This window comes from Dermacentor silvarum, chromosome 1 (genome assembly GCF_013339745.2).
Source record: "Dermacentor silvarum isolate Dsil-2018 chromosome 1, BIME_Dsil_1.4, whole genome shotgun sequence".
Lineage (NCBI taxonomy): Eukaryota > Metazoa > Arthropoda > Arachnida > Ixodida > Ixodidae > Dermacentor > Dermacentor silvarum.
This window is the reverse complement of record NC_051154.1, coordinates 344,427,014-344,443,342: the sequence shown is the minus strand read 5'-3', so window position 1 is coordinate 344,443,342 and position 16,329 is coordinate 344,427,014.

The following is a 16,329-nucleotide window of genomic DNA, read 5'->3' as shown; positions in this document are numbered from 1 at the left end:
CCCTGAATAACCTGCTGCATACTATAGCGCATGCGAAATTTGGGATGCGATTAATACTGGTGTCACACGACCACTTTTGATCGCGATCAAGCCCGATCCGGATCGAAATTCTCGAGTGCGATTGGCTCCCTCACGCAGCTTGCGCAAAGGAGGCAAATACGACCAAAAAATTCGACCCGGATCGGGCTTGATCGTGATCAAAAGTGCGCCGTGCGACACCTGTATAACACAGCAGTTTGACGAAACAGCACGAGACGAATACCACATTGGCAAGCTAGCTAATGTAGCACACCGACCGTTTCATGCAACAGCTAAAGTTCGAGAAATGCGACAGGCAGAAAGTACTCACCCGGCCACACATTCACAGTGCGCTCCGGCAATGTCGCCAATGGCTTTCGTGAACCATGCGGTAACCACGTAGATGCCCGACTTCATGGATGGCGTGCACGTAGCTCGTATGATGCCAAGTGCAGGGTCTGCGGTGTTTACGTTAAGTTTTAAGTTCTTAACGTAATCTTCTTTCAAAGCCCATCCGTGGTGCGCCTGACGAACGGACGAAGTGTTGGCTTGCAGATAACGACACGCATTGTCGCTCCTTATCCGGCACTTCGAGAAGTCGGTTGTCCATCCCATTTGCAAAAACGGCAAGGGAATGGAGTCCTCTTCAATCATAATTAACGAATGTCACAAGCGACCACCAAAGAATGTCGACAAAACGTGACAGAAGCTGCGCTAACACAACGTCGCTACCCGATGCCGCCGTACGGAAGAAAGGCTGGAGCCCGGATGTTTTCCAATGAAGCGGCGAGGCGCAAGCTTCCTGTTTTTCGCGCTAGGTGGCGCTCTGACTTCTGCAAATGGAGACATGTGCATGCTGCAGTAAAGATCCAGAAAACACTCAGCACATCCTGATGGAATGCGACGGGATCCACCCAGCGAGAACCGTAGGTAACGTGCAACTCCCTGAAGTGCTTGGTTTCAAAGTGGAAGGAAACAAACAGATCAGCCGTAGAGATCAGCAAGAGACGATTGGAGTACTGGTGGCAAAAAAAGCAGGGAAAAGATGGATACGACCTGATCTCTTAAAATCATAGGCAGCGGCACAAGGTAAATTTTTGAAAAAGAAAAATAATAATGAGAGGTATACAAAATGCTAGATAAAGAACATGTATAGTATACCTGATTAAATCAAGCAGGCTAGGTGACTATTTGTCGCCGCCCCGTTTCAAAGGGGATGCCAATAAATCATCATCATCATCATCATGGTCAATTGGTTCCGAAACGTCGGGCTAGTAAATTTCCTTATTTGGTGGCAGTCAATCTCTAAGTCTTAAGTGCCTTATTTGGGATGATTTCTACCTATCTGCAACGTACCCGATGAGGGCTACAACCTATTCCACCGTACTCCAGGATTGTTCGCACTAATGTTTTGTAAGCTCGACGCAAGTGACATCATTACCTTATATCAGAAGCAATAATGGCTTTAACACCCACCCGGGTGGTACACCTTCAAGCAAATCTTATTTTTGACAAATTGCGCACGATTCGAAAGATAGGCAGTAATCCATGCTGTTACTTTTGAGTCTATACCAATGGACCTAAGCTTCTCAATGAGTGGAATGTGCGACGCGATCATCAGCCTTCGAGAAAATTTAGCATCAGTTTGGAATCGGCAATTACTGAAGCGAAATCTTTTCTCGCAAAGTTTGGTTACTGTCGATAGTCCCTCTGGATAACTATGTTGCATTGGAAATAATACATTTCATTCTAAATACGTCACGATTGCTTTGCTAATGATGTGCTCTATTAGTATGCAACAGTAACTTCTTTGGGATATCGGCCGGTGTTTGTACTAGCGCTTTCCTCCTTTATGAATAGGATTCACTTTTGCGCATAACCTATCGGCAGGAAGTGTAGCTGTTCTGAGTGTTTTCGCGAGTTACTTTTACCGAGTCAAAGTTAACCAGTGAGCGCCACGTCTAAAACTTCTGGAATATGGTATCTAGACCCGGTGCCTCTTTGGTATCAATTTATAAAGGTTCAACACACCTGTCCCTGCTATAACAATTTCTGACATAAAGACATAAGGCTCAGCCAAAGCCATACTTATAGGCGATGAACGTGTGAACACTGAAAGAAAGCCGTTGAACTTATTCACTATAATGCATTGATTTGCGACTACTGACCCGGCAATTCCTTATCTAGCACTGTCCTCTGGTTTCAATTAGTATCTCCAAAACTCTCGTGGTTGATTTATGAAGTTTGAGATGGCATTTAAAAAAATATTTCTTGCAATTTTCATTTCCTACTTGATTTCGCGAGAGCACCGCTATATCTGCGCGGTTATTCTTCCTCTCTTTTCAGCTGCTGTTTAAGGGGACTTGCACGGCGTGTCATCAAAGCGGACTTCTCTTGAGTTTGGATGGTATAAAACATTTCGCATTGTATAATTTCAACCACAGTCGACAATGTCGCAAGTATGAATTGAGAAGCTGCCTACGACTTCCTCTAATAGTATATTATGCTTCATCAGCCGCTCGCTTATAGCCTGCATTTGGGACACGCAAACTTTTTTGGTTACGTTTGGTGCTCACGTCTAAGTTTGTCAGCACTGCAATTTTACGATCTGAGAGACCTATGCTGATATTCGTTGATATCGATCCTGACACGAGAAGCCAAATCCTGCACTGAAGAGGTGGTTCCCTGCACATGTGTCGGCTCAGAGTTTTCAATAATCACAAAATGAACATCTAACCGTCGCTCAAAGCTGCAATTTTCCTTTGAACCAACGGCGAGTTCTTTAGTAAGGTATGCGACCGGGCTAGTTGGTGTTGATCCATGACGTTTAACAGCGTGAACTTGGACGGCGAAAGAGACGTAGACAAGCGCTGTGGTCTTCCCAGTTTATAAGCTGAAATCACCTGTTAAGAGTATCTTAGTACGAGAATAAGTTTTATTGTGCAACTAATCATGCACGTGTGACTCATTCTTCAGGCACTCTTGGGCATCGGTAGATAGCCCCTTTTAAGTGCGAGTAGTCATTGATCTTAGCCGAACACCAGGTTCTCTCGTGGCTTTGTATACAAATTTCTCGCTGAAAAAATTGGCAATTTCTCATCGCGACAGCTACTCCGCCTCTGCGCCCGTTTCAATTAGTGCGCAGCAATGTATACGAGAGCGGAGCTATTTCTGAAACATTTCTGGACGGAGCCCAGTTTCAGCAATTATATAGTATCCGGTAAGTAGTCATGATTTATTGACATCCCCTTTGAAACGGGGCGGTGACGAATGGTCAACCAGCCTGCTTGAGCTACTCTGGTATGCTATGCATGATTGTCATTGTAGAATTTTTGTATACATGTCTAACCTTTTTTTCTCTTCCTCAAAACTTATCTACCCTGTACCGCTACCTATGATTTTAAGTGATCAGGTCGTGTCAATGTATTCCCTTCTTATTTTTCACCAATACTCTAATCGTCTCTTGCTTATCTCTACGGCTGATCGGTTTCCTTCCACTTTAAGCACAAGCGCTTCTGGAAGTTGTACGTTACCTACGGTTCTGGCTGGGCGAATCCCTTCGCATTCCATTAGGATGTACTGAGTTATCTCCGGATTGTTCCTGCAGCATACACATGCCTCACATAGTTGCGCATGTTTACTCCGGTATGTTTTTGTCCCAAGGCAACCAGCTCGAGCCTCAAATAGCAAGGCACTGACCTTTGTGTTATCGTACAGATTTTCCTTTCCAATTTCTTCCATCCAATTCTTGTAAATCTCCTTTGTCTTTTATGTTTTCATTCCTTGCATCTAATTCGCTGTCTGTTTCTCTCATTTTCTTTCTGACGACACCGGGTTGCCTATACTTCCAATTACCCTGTACTTGCTTGCCAACCTTATTGAACTCTTGCTCCATTCTGTTTCCACGCTTTTCATGTACAGATACTTCTGCACTTTAGTTGCCCATTTATTTTCATACATAATCCTGAATATGTCAACTGATTTTGCTATGCGCTTCTTTGACTACAAAAGAGGCATTTTGTTGGTTTTGCCGTAGGCTTACAAAGCCAACCGGCCCACCGATTTTTGGTTAACTTCCAGCCCCGACAAGATATCCAGTTTTAAGCACAGAATGCCATTCGTGAACGTTGCGCTGGTACCATTACTTCTTTACAGATTCCACGCACCACCTCATACTTATTGTGGGCCCACATTGCCCTGTGTTTCATTATTGCTGCATTCCGCTTCCCCTTTGTTTTCAGATTATCTTGTGGGTGCTTGAGTAAGTGTTTCCTTCGTTTATGTATACGCCGAGGTATTTATAATGCTTGACAATGGGTATGTCTTGCTGTTGAATTGATGCCACGTAATTACAACTCTCTTCGTTAAAGCCCACAATTCCCGATTTCTCTGTTCTAAACCTAACGCCTAGATTTGTCGCTTCGTTGCCACAGATATTCACTAGTGTGTAAATCTCTGGCATGGTCCGCCAGTAGCACTATGTCGTCCGCATACATCATTCCGGGTACCTTTTGGTGCACCATTTGTCCATTACGCATCTGCTGATAAATCAACCACCAATTAAATGTTTTCCAGGAGTCTTTCTATGCCGTTAGCATAAAGAGTGAACAACATTGGAGACAGAGGACATCCATCCTTCAGTCCTTGGTGAATTTCCACCAGTTCATTACATCTTCGACCTACCCATACAACTTGTACTCAGTTGTCTTTATATAGGTCCCGCAGCAGCTCCACGAAATCGTCATCTACGTCTTCGTGCTTGAGAATGTCCCGTAACAATTCCCTACCTACGTTGTCGTAGGCCCCCTTGATATCTAGAAGTGCTATCTATAAAGGTCTATTCTGAGCTACTGAAATCTATGCACTGGAGGAAGAGGAAAAAGGAAAGGCAGGGAGGTTAACCAGAAGCACGTCCGGTTTGCTACCCTACACGGGGGAAGGGATTTAAAGGGATGAAAAGAAATGAGAGAGGGAAGAAAGCACTCACAGTATGAACACGTGCGGTTGTCCAACACTTCACAATCAGTCACTGAGGCCAGTGGACTTCATGAACTGTAACAATGCCCGCGTCGCTTTGTAATCCTGCGACGCGTGGGGCCACGGTCCAAGAATCTTTGTCTCTGAAAACGGTCCGCTGTCTAATCGGTTCAACACACTCCGGAGAATGTCGCGTTCGGTCTCATAACGATGACAAAAACACAACACGTGTTCCACCGTCTCCTCACAGTTGCATGAGTCACAGATTGGTGTGTCCAATATGCCCAGAAGGAATGAGTACGCTTTCGTAAAAGCCACCCCTAACCAGAGGCGGCAAAGTAAAGTTGCATCACGGCGGGAGAGGTTCGATGGAATTTGTAGCCTCTGTAGGATCCAGCCGGTGGAGATGACAGTTCATAAAAATCGGGCTGCTCCATGACGTTTCTGTCTCGGTTTGAGCGAGTCTGTCCTTGATAAGGGTATGGGAACTATCAGGGTTTCCTTATGGGCTGACCGGGCGGCATCATCAGCAAGGTCATTACCGACGATACCACAGTGCCCCGGCAGCCATTGAAAGATGATTTCATGTCCGTTCATGAGGGCTTGATGGAGAACCTCTCTGGTCTCAAACACCAGTTGTTCATGTGTCTTGCATCGTAATGTTGACTGCAGACTCTGAAAGGCTGCCTTGGAGTCACAAAAAATTACCCACTTTCGACGTGGTGTTTCTACGATGTAATTAACAGCAGCACGTAGGGCAGTAAGTTCTGTTTCCATAGAAGTCGTTATGTGGGACACTTTGAACTTCCTTGCGACTTGTAAGGTCGGGATGATAAAAGCGGCTGTGGAGCTGGTGGCTGAGACAGATCCATCGGTGTAAACCTGCGTTCTTAGTGCATATGCATCGTTCAGCAATGACAATGTCAACTGTCGTAGAGCTACCGTGTTATGACGGAGCTTCTTCGTAATTCCTGGAATCGTGAGGTGTACTTGTGGCTGCTGTAGACACCACGGGGGTGACAGTGGTCTTGCTGCTGGTCTAAATCCCGATGGAAGGCAGCCTCGATGTGTCGCAACAAGTTTCGAAAACATGACCTGAGGTCTTTGTGCCGGCAAAGCAGCAATGTGATGACTGGGTATACGATCCAGGTGTCGCATGCGTGCTCTGAGGTTGTCAACCGTGATGTATGTTAGAATCAAGTAGTCTCTAGCAATCACGATTGTTGCATGAGTCGAGGCGCATCGTGGAAGTCCAAGACATGTCCGCAGAGCCTGGCCTTGCAAACTTTGGAGGGTATGAATATTTGTTCTGCATGTGTTCGCCAAAACCGGCAAGCTGTATCGTAAAAAGCTTAGATACAGTGTTCTGTACAGCTGCAGCATGGACCGTACCGACGTTCCCCAAGTTTTTCCACACAGGAACTTCATTATATGTATAATCGAAATTAGTCTCCGCTTCAGGTAGATGCAGTGGGGGCTCCATGAAAGGTTCCTGTGAATAATCACACATAAGAAGCGGTGAGACTTCTGGTATGTAATAGCCTGACCATTGAGAGAAACAGGGTACGGTGTCATGGGTTTGCGCGTAAAGGCACTGAGGTAAAAACATTTCCTCCACGCATATGCCTCGTCTGAACCCGTTCTGTAGTTCCCCCAGGGCATTTTTTTCAACACACTTAGGCAGTTCTAATTTTAAAGCGAAATCCTTAAGTGGCTCGTTGCAATGGCTCATACCCTAAAAAAGGCGCATCTAGTCCCGTGAAGCAAGAAAATATGATTAAAAAAATATCATCAGGAATGGTTCATACCATCGTAAGCAAGCAAAGATGCAACGGCTAAATATTAATGAAGAAACGCAAGAAAGAAAACGAAATAACCTTTAGGTAGTGCATTAGGTGCTCTCATGTGTCGTTGAGGAGGTTGACTTACAGCGCGATACGTTTACTTCACACTGCGGCTCGTTATGTCTCGTAAGACGTCTGACCCCTTCGATTGTATCACTTAATGCATTACCACGTGTGCAACAAGCTTTCGCCTTCACGTGCTACAGGAGTATAACATGCTACCGAATTTTTTTATAGGTTGCACTGCCATTCTATATTATCAAATTTCTTAACTCCGACTAACCTTGTTTCACTTGAATGAAATATCTTAGATCTCAATCTTTTTGTCTGTCTTGCTCAAAGTATATTCTCCTTCCGAAATAATTTATTGCGATTGCTTTAGCTGCTTAACATGAAAGCTCTTAATACGCTGTGCTGTCAGCGGTTTTGCTTGTCGCTTTTGTAATTGATAGGAGTCGCTGCTATACTTGCCGACCTGCTAGCGGGTGGCCATCTAATTACAAGAACGTCAATAAGAATCCTCTGCACGATGCCGTGAATACCACTGGCGGGTTTTACTTTGTCCGTAAACGTATTACCGTTTCCATAAATACGGATCACCGGACAGGTATACAGCATCAACAACGCTGGTAGCGATATTTGAGACGCATCACGTGTAGAGAAAGCATATAAAGGTGCAATGACCTTTCATATTCTACTTATCTGCCGGCGTAAAGCATTCGTTAGCGACCTTCATTAATGTGCATTCCTTTTACGATTTGTTCTAGGAGAAAACTTGTGCTGCCCAAAAACGTTTTATATCTATTGTAGCCATTAAAGTATTACATCCATCCATCCATCTATTGTAGCGGCAGAAAGCGCCGCAGGATACCGCCACCATTTACACAATTGCCACTTATCGCTCCGGTTACCTGGCGATTTGTAAGAGTAAGAAATTTAAGGATGAGCTAAAAAGAATACATATCTGAGTGAAATATAATGGCGGTTCCGTATCATCCAATGACAGTGAATACGCAGGAACACGATACAAGTGGCACCACTAATCGCTATGACATTTAAGCATCAAGTATTGTCAACTTACCTGTTAAGGTCAGACAATAGAAAATTCAGGGCCTGTGGAAATTAGCTTAAAACATAGTGTTATTAGTTTATAGTTATGAATTAGATATAGTTATTATTAGCTTATAGTTCCGCACGGTGATCTTGCGATTTTGCACACTGTGCAGTCTGTTCTTTAAAAAAGTCTGAAGTGTTAATTGCAGTGATCGTTTCGAGGAATCGGTCTAGCTTATCCTGACCGGGATACTCCTCGACATCACCGCTAAGTTGCAATAGTAATTGGGCTACACCAAGCGACTAGCAATAACAAGATTGCAGGCACTAAAATAGGTTTGAATAATACCTTTGCCGAGTTACCGGGAATTGAAATGTTTAGTGGTTGCTTGGAGCGCGAAACTTACGGCGCCAACAGACGCCGCACACACTTGTGTACCGCTGTAACACTGCAGTCTAGCGAAAACCGTGAATATATAGCGAAGGGTGACACTTGCCGTGTAGTTCGCCCAATTAATGTTGAGCTCCGAAAAGGAACTGGTTTCAGGAACTTGCAGCTTGACGTTGACAAAGTGCTGCGGATCGAGTAAACACAAATTCATCTTCAAATAATGACATATGCAACACTACAATCTGTCAATACAATGTTTAATTCTGTTGCAAAGGCAAGTGTTAAAGGAGCCAGTAGAAGTATTCTATTGACATCACCACGTAAAAACATCACGTGTTAACATCGCAGGTAGTGTTATGAATTTTAATTCAAAAGGTGAAACTTTAAATTGCCAGCCCTGAAATACAGCTATCCCGATAATCCTATTCAAACATGCCTGAAGGCGAGCCTATATTGTCCTGATGATCAAACCATTCTGATACACATAAGTTCAATTCTGGGGTTTTACGTGCCAAAACCACGATTTGATTATGAGGCAAGCTGTACTGGGAGACTGCGGAAGAATTTGGAGCACCAGGGATCTTTAGCATGTCCCCAATGCACGAGACACGGGCGTTCTTGCATTTAGCCCCAACCGAAATGCGACTACCGCTGCCAGGATTTGATCCCGCGACGTCGTGCTTAGGAGCGCAAAATCATAGGCGCTAAGCCACCGCGGCAGCTAACTAATGACAAGGACTTGTGAGATGACCTCAGAACCTAAAAGATATTCTCTGAAGGAATGATATACTGAAACCTACAAATGCCAAAAGAAATGCCGAGGTAGATATGATCAACAGCATTTCAAGGCTCTAACAGCCATCATGCTCAGAAACGTAGTAACGGACTATACGTAAATAACTGGTGGAGTACATTACTGGGAATGTAGCACGTTAACAAAGCACGAGCAGACGAATGTGACAACACCGTGGCACCTTGTGGTCCTCGCGTTATAGAAGCCAACCAAGATAGGAAGCAAGACGACATTCCGCGTTAGTATTGTTAAATCGAAAAGGTCCTTCATACTTATGCGACAAGAAGAAATTGCAGCTCGTTCGGCTTAGGATACAGATTCAGGAGATAAAATTGTAGCTTTACAAGAATAGGGGTACAATAAAAGAATTTTTCGACTTTCTCGCATTTTTTTTACAAGGCACCCATACGTGTGTTGAAACGTCATAAACTCTTTTTGTTGCCTGTAGCGAGTTTGTTTATCTCCGAGAAAATACACGAAATAAAACACCCCAATCATTACACACATCATGCATGATAATACCTTGAAACAGCTAAGAGAATAGCAAAAATGTGAAAACTGTTGAATATTGATGTCATCAATGTGTATGGAGTAGCGTTCGCTTTAGCTAAGTGAAATTTCATGAAGGCACCGTATCATGTGTGGCACTGTTCGTTAATTTCGTAAGATTGCTAATTTGAGGCAGCTTCTTGAAACGGCGGCGGCAGTAATTCGGCCTTTTGTGCTGGTATGAGATACTGCAAGTAAAGCGAAAAAAAAAAACATCGGAGGGTAACACAGTACAACTAGAAGCGAGAACACTTGCCTGCGTAAGGGAGCTTGAGAATTGTGAAGTCGCGGTACCTGTTGAACTTGTCAACCTTCTCTGAGGAGCTCTCCCTGTGGTAAAGCAAGGTTGTCAAAAGATTGGCAGGTTGAAATGCGAGAGCAGACGTCACATTAATAATTATATCCTTCTGTACATCCAAAACGCATGCAGTAAGGAAGCTCACTGCGTACGCCAGAAACATTGGCGGAAAAGTTGCCTTGATAGACCACTGGGTGGTTTCATGCGTGGAAAGAATGCCAGAAAGATGACTCACTTCATATAGCATTTTTCCTTTTTGCCTTCAACCATGAAGTCGCAGATGTTGTGAATGAACCGCGATTTCAGCAGCTCGATGTCAACCTTTCGCAGTTCACCATGCAGCGATGCATCTCTGCAGAAAAGTGACAAGTTGTGCCATCCAAGCTATGATGGACAATCGTACGCGTAGGCAGTGCTCACAATTGTCGACTTTACGCGCGTGATGGCAGCCCGAGTACAGATTCAGCACGAATTCCCATCGGGTGTAATGAGTAGCTTTGACAGGAGAACCCAATGTTGAACTACGTGTTATGCAGAATACATCAACCAAGTTACTCTACTAGGAATTGACAAATTTAAGATTATTCAACGAAGTTTAAAATGACAGGTGCAGTGGCATTACCACAGAAGGGCAACAAGACTCGACCGCACTAAATTTTGCTACAGTGGAAGGTGAACATATTTCAAGTGACAGGTCAAAAGGCTTGCCAATATTTCCCTGTTGTAATAACTTTCAGAAGGTTGCACTGAAACAAAGCGGTAACGCTTCAAGTTCTATTGCAGGTTTCTCACTTTTCTGGTGCCAGCGGAGTGGTCCCAGGTGGTTGAATCATCTTCCTGGTAACCGGAAATGGTGGTAGCATCCGAACTTTCGAACTTGTCTGTAGAGACTGAGGAATTGAAACGAAGGAGTATGGTGAAACAGTGGAGTCCGTTGTTACAGGTTCATGTGTTAAGGCATGAAGAGCAGTTGGGTGTACATGAACACTTGAAATGACAGTCAGCGAAACGAACTTCAGCATTGACGCGACAGTAGACTGCCCAATGAATGTGTCGCGACTATAATAATTCATAAACTTTGGCTCTTTCTATTGGTCGTGAATTACGTTGGGAGGACAAAATTTTATGCCGGGAAGTTGCTATGTGCATATAAAAGCAACGGGACATCGCATTCAGGTAATAGTTATTACGCTCGCTATGTCTCCACAGATGAAGCGTGAGCCAAGAAGTGCCAAATTCCTGCGCATAATTAAGCTCTACAGCGAATTAGTGAAGTTGTGAAGTAGCCGTACAATTGTAGAAGGTACGTGATATGAGAAGATGCTGGAGTCAGGCAGTGGCGAGTAAGATGCTGTAAATGTCACGAAATGCACGACTGTCACAACTATACACAACATCGTAAACAATAAAAATTAGGCTGCAGAAGAAGCAACTGCTGGTTCACAATGTTGGTAAGGTGGTGTAGATCAATTTCCTGTTCCTGGAATAAATGTGATGTCCATAAGGAAAAGTGCATTGCGATAGAGGTGGTATTCTACGCATCAATTTTCTGCAGCGTCTCGACTCAGCAACAGTGCAACTGAGGACGAACAATAACTGCACTAAGTATGCGGTTTCAGAGCTTCCCAAAATCACAGGGAAGCATTAGATGGATGGAGTGACGCAAAAACTTGCCGCAAAGACGCGACAGACATCATGAAACTCAGTTGTCTAGATGTAATCGCTGGTCTGCTAAGATCAATAAAAAATTATGCTGTGAACATTTTTTTAAGCTTGCTGCACGGTGCCGTACAGTGGCATTTCTTGGCACGAACTGTGGCGGTAGTCCGAGTAGCACGGAAATGCGAAGATGACGTTAAAAAAAGCAAGGGGAAAAGCTAGGTTTGTGTTTTCAGTGCGTCAAATGTACTTGCAGCTTTAAGCAAGAAAGACAGACATGCAGTATGTGTTTTGTGGAGCAAGAGGCTTATACTTGCCTGAAGACTCAGTCAGCGTGCTTTCAGCGCTGTCTGAAGAAAACGCAACTGAAAGAAAGTTCAGTACCGGGAATAGGATGTATAAAGTCGTGGCTTCTACGTTAACATCCAAAATGAAATTTGAACAGCGCGCCATGGTGACATTTAGAAAGTGGGGCATTGTGGGCACGCCCCACACCGCCGTAGCCTTCGCAGTGCAAGGCATTGAAGGAACGGGAGCAGAGCGGAGGCCGTGTTTTATTGCCAATAACTCCGCTTTTGGTGAACGCAGTGAAGTACTTTTTTGTGGCAAAGTATAACAGAAGAAGCCCATTTTCACTTCAAGCGATTTCCTCCACTTCGACAAAAAGGGGTTCAGGGCCCCTTTAACAAATAACGCGGCTCCTGCGAACGTGACAGCCAACTATTGCCATGTATGCAGCAGGGAATTTACAATCTCATGTATAAAAAGCAGTGAAACATTGCTGGTTCTCATTTGCAGTGTCGTCATGCAGCGTCATCGCAAGCAACGAAGCCCACAAGAGCTATTCGCCGATTTCGGTATCGGAACAACATTTTCAGTAATAAAATTATAGCCAATTTGAGTTAAATGTAGATATCAGCGATTTAAAAACGACAGAAAAGCCACTTCCGGTCTACACACGACAGTTGAGTGTTGCTGCGTCTGCTGCGCGTGGCCTCCGAGATGAATACTGTAGCGTAGGTGCCGCGGTCACCACGAGTCGTCTCGTCACCGAGACGTTCCACCTGTGGGGCAAGGTCAGCGGGGCATTGCTCCCTTGCGATCCTTGTCATTGACCCCGATTCCAGCGCACTAGTTAAAAATGAAAGAAATCCTTTCATTGGTTCGATAATTACGTCCAACTTCGCTTGTGCTTGAAGGATTCGAAAAATTTGTGGCAGGAGATTAGTGAGCTGACGTAATTTAGTAGTGATACCATTCTATTAGTTTAAAAAACGAGAGAGAAGCGAAACGGTGCGTTGCGCGAAACTCGCACGAAACGCTTGCAGTGCGTAACCGTTGGCTTTGGTACCAGTCTGGCGTTTCGAATCCAATTGTAACGAGTTTCTGCTAATTAATTCACTTAATGCTTGATTATTCCAGTCTTTTACATTATTCTGAATCGTGTTAATTTATTTTGAACCGGTTTTGATCAAATGTTCACTTATCTTGACCCTGTTTTGAGCACTCGTTTGTGAGCATGATCACGACTGACGGCGCCGACAGCCCGGACCCCGAAGGTGCTTCGGACTTAAGCGTTTCAAGCCTCGCACTTAAGTGGTTCAGTTTCAAGCTGAGGATGCGCGGTCGGATGTACGACGCTAGGTGTGACCGCTGGGGATGTTCGTTACCAAAGTGTAGCACTGGTCTTCATATTCCTTTGCAAACGTGAAGATACGCCCTAAGCACATTTCTAACACTTCATGTGCTCTGAGGTTATCGAACATTTTAAATTGTGCGTAATACGGTAGTGAACATCGTCTAGTGAGAACACTTACGCTTTCGCATGGAATCCCAGATATTTGTGCACAGGCTGGCTGAAGTAACTACATGTATTTATGTATTACAATACCTTCAAGGCTCAGGGAGCGTTACAGAAGGGAATGGAATAAAAGGTAAGGTCATAATCCAGCAAAAACAAAATAGAGTATGCAGCAACGAAAAAAAGAAAAACGTAGGTTTAGGCGAAATGAAGATCAGATAAGCAACAAGGTAGATTAGGCATACACAGTTTTCTGCGGCCGCATTAAATAAGTAAATACGTGTCAGAAATATCGCCAGCGCAGGTGGATAGGTGGTTCCAATCGCCAGCCATCTTTGGCACAAAAGAAAACAATATGGTATACAGGAAAGAAAACAATACGGTATACAGCAACGACAAAGTGTAAGTTTAGGCGAAATGCGAATTAGATTAGTAACAAGGCACATTAGGCAAACACAAAACTTTCAGCGGCGGTTTTAAATAAACACGTCTCAGATATCAGCAACAGAGGTGGGCAGGTGGTGCCAATCGCTAGGCGTCCTTGGCACAAAAGGGTTAAAGTGTACATTATTCCGCAGTATGTAATGTGTACCTTATGGTGATCTGTGTGAGGTTATATGAATGATGGCTCAGAAAGAAGATCTACTTTGAGCTCATAATTGTGGTAATAGATCTTGTGAAAGGTCAGCATTCGCGAGAGTTTTCTACGAAAGGAAAGACTACAGGCAGGTTTAAGGTACTTTTCATTGCAGTTACGCTAGCAGTGCGGTAGCAGTTACAATATAAAGCGGGTGCTGCGATTATGTACCGATTCTAGTTGATTAATAAGGGTTTCGAGGCCCGAGTCACACACAGAGCATGCGAACTCTAATTTCGACCGCACTAGGGTTTTGTAGAGTAGTAGCTTTACTGAAGATATTGCCACAGAAAAATTACGCTGGAAGTAACCAAGCATGCGGTTAGCATTGTGAATAGCGGGTGCCATGAAAGGTTAGTAGTTATATGAACCCCTATGTATTTATAAGTTGCTACTTGTTGAAGTACAGAGCCTGAAATATGATACGCACCAAGATTCGCAATAGCAGACCTGTGTAAAACACGCATAACCTTTCAACTGCGAGTTTTCAGTTTTATGAGTCAAGTGTTACACCAATTAGATACCTTATCTAAATCACATTGAACTATGGACGGGTCTCAAACATAAGTGATAACACGGTAAATGACGCAGTCATCTGCGAGAAGCTTGATTCGGCAGTTCATATAATTTGTCAGATTATATATTAGGAACAATAACGGCCCCAGCACTGAACCGTGAAGCACGCCTGAGGTAACAGAACATGGTGAAGAATCTGCGTTGTTAGCAGTGACTAATTGAGTTCTATTACGCAAAAAGCTCTCAATCCATTAAAGAATGTTAGGGTCAATATTCAGTTTGCCTAGCTTTACACAAAGTAGTTGGGAAATAAGAAGGTCGAATGCTTTTTGAAAATCTAAGTATATACAGTCAATGAAAAGTCCTTTGTCTAATGCGTCCAATGGAGGTCATTGTAGAATCGAAATGAGAAAAAAAGGCACTCGAAACATTGAACTGTGTGATGCGAGTGTGAGGTATGCATCAACCGCGGTAAAAAAAAAAGACAATGAGCGTTACTGACGCTTCCATGCGGCACCACAGCCGAATAATAATTCATATTCCGCCATTCGAACATTAACGCTGCTCAGTGTAACGAAGGTTTGGTCAAATGATAACAGAAATGCCCAATAAAAAAACAATTCCTACCATAAACAAACTACGTCACAGTTTGACTGAAGATCTACTCCTCCAGAAAGCGTTGCTGACCTGCATATCTGCTAGGGAGAAGTAGAAAGAAAGGTGGTTAATAAAGAGCTTATAGTGGGCGGCATTCACATAACTATACAGGGTGTCCCAGCTATCACGGAGCACGATTTAAAAAAAGAGGAACGGCGTTATGTGGAGAAAATCTAGTGCGTATTGTTTCCAGTGCAGTGGAGTAGCCGCCAGTAATTTGTTTAGTTACTGAAATTTAATTAGGTAATTGTAATTAATTAACTAAGTCGAAAAGTAATGTCCTAATTATCAAAGTGTCAGTGAGAAAATTGTAGAGCGGCATGAAAAACTCCCGATACAGCTTTCTCTTGCTCAATACGTGCTACATAAATGTGTTTTTCCGAGCGTGAAGGATGCCCCCGAATACACGCAGAATTGCCGCGCGACTAGCCGCTCGAGGCTTTTGCGCGTATTCGCAGGCTTCTGTCACGCTCCGACTTTTCACTGCGACTTTTTTTTCAATCCGATAGCAATTATATGGATACTACAAGCTCGTTTTTGCCTTCGTCATGAGGATGCGTATTGACCCTTTTCGCGGCGATGCCGTGGGCGCTGCCATGTTCAATCACGTGGTGACACGTTCATTGCTTGCCTCAACTGCCTCCGTGTTTACAATGTATTTGTATTACGCCGGTGCGGCTTAGCAGACCTTTGTTTCGGGAGATATCGGAGACTGGGTGGACGACATGAAGCTTTGACCACAGCTTTAGGGAACATGGAAAAGCGCTTTCGACTAAGCTACGTTCAAACGGTGCGAGCAGCGTATATGGTGCTTGCTCTAAAAGCGGGGCTAAATATGGATTTCAAGCTATCAAACCTTTCCGCTCATGAATTGAACCAGGATTAGCGTGTCTTGATCTTCGTTCTTTATTTCGCAAATATTTTGAAGCAGCAGCTTGTCATGTTTCTGACTCAGTAAAGTTCCTTGGTGCTGATTTTCTGCCTAATCGCTCGCGGGTGTGCTCAGTTCTATTAGATTTGTTCTTTCTGCGCACAAGGCATGAAACGTAGCTGTTCTGCACATTGCAATGCAATACTTTGTAGCAAAGACGTATTACCGCTAGTAACTGGCTTGCTCTTGTGGACCGTCGCAAAAC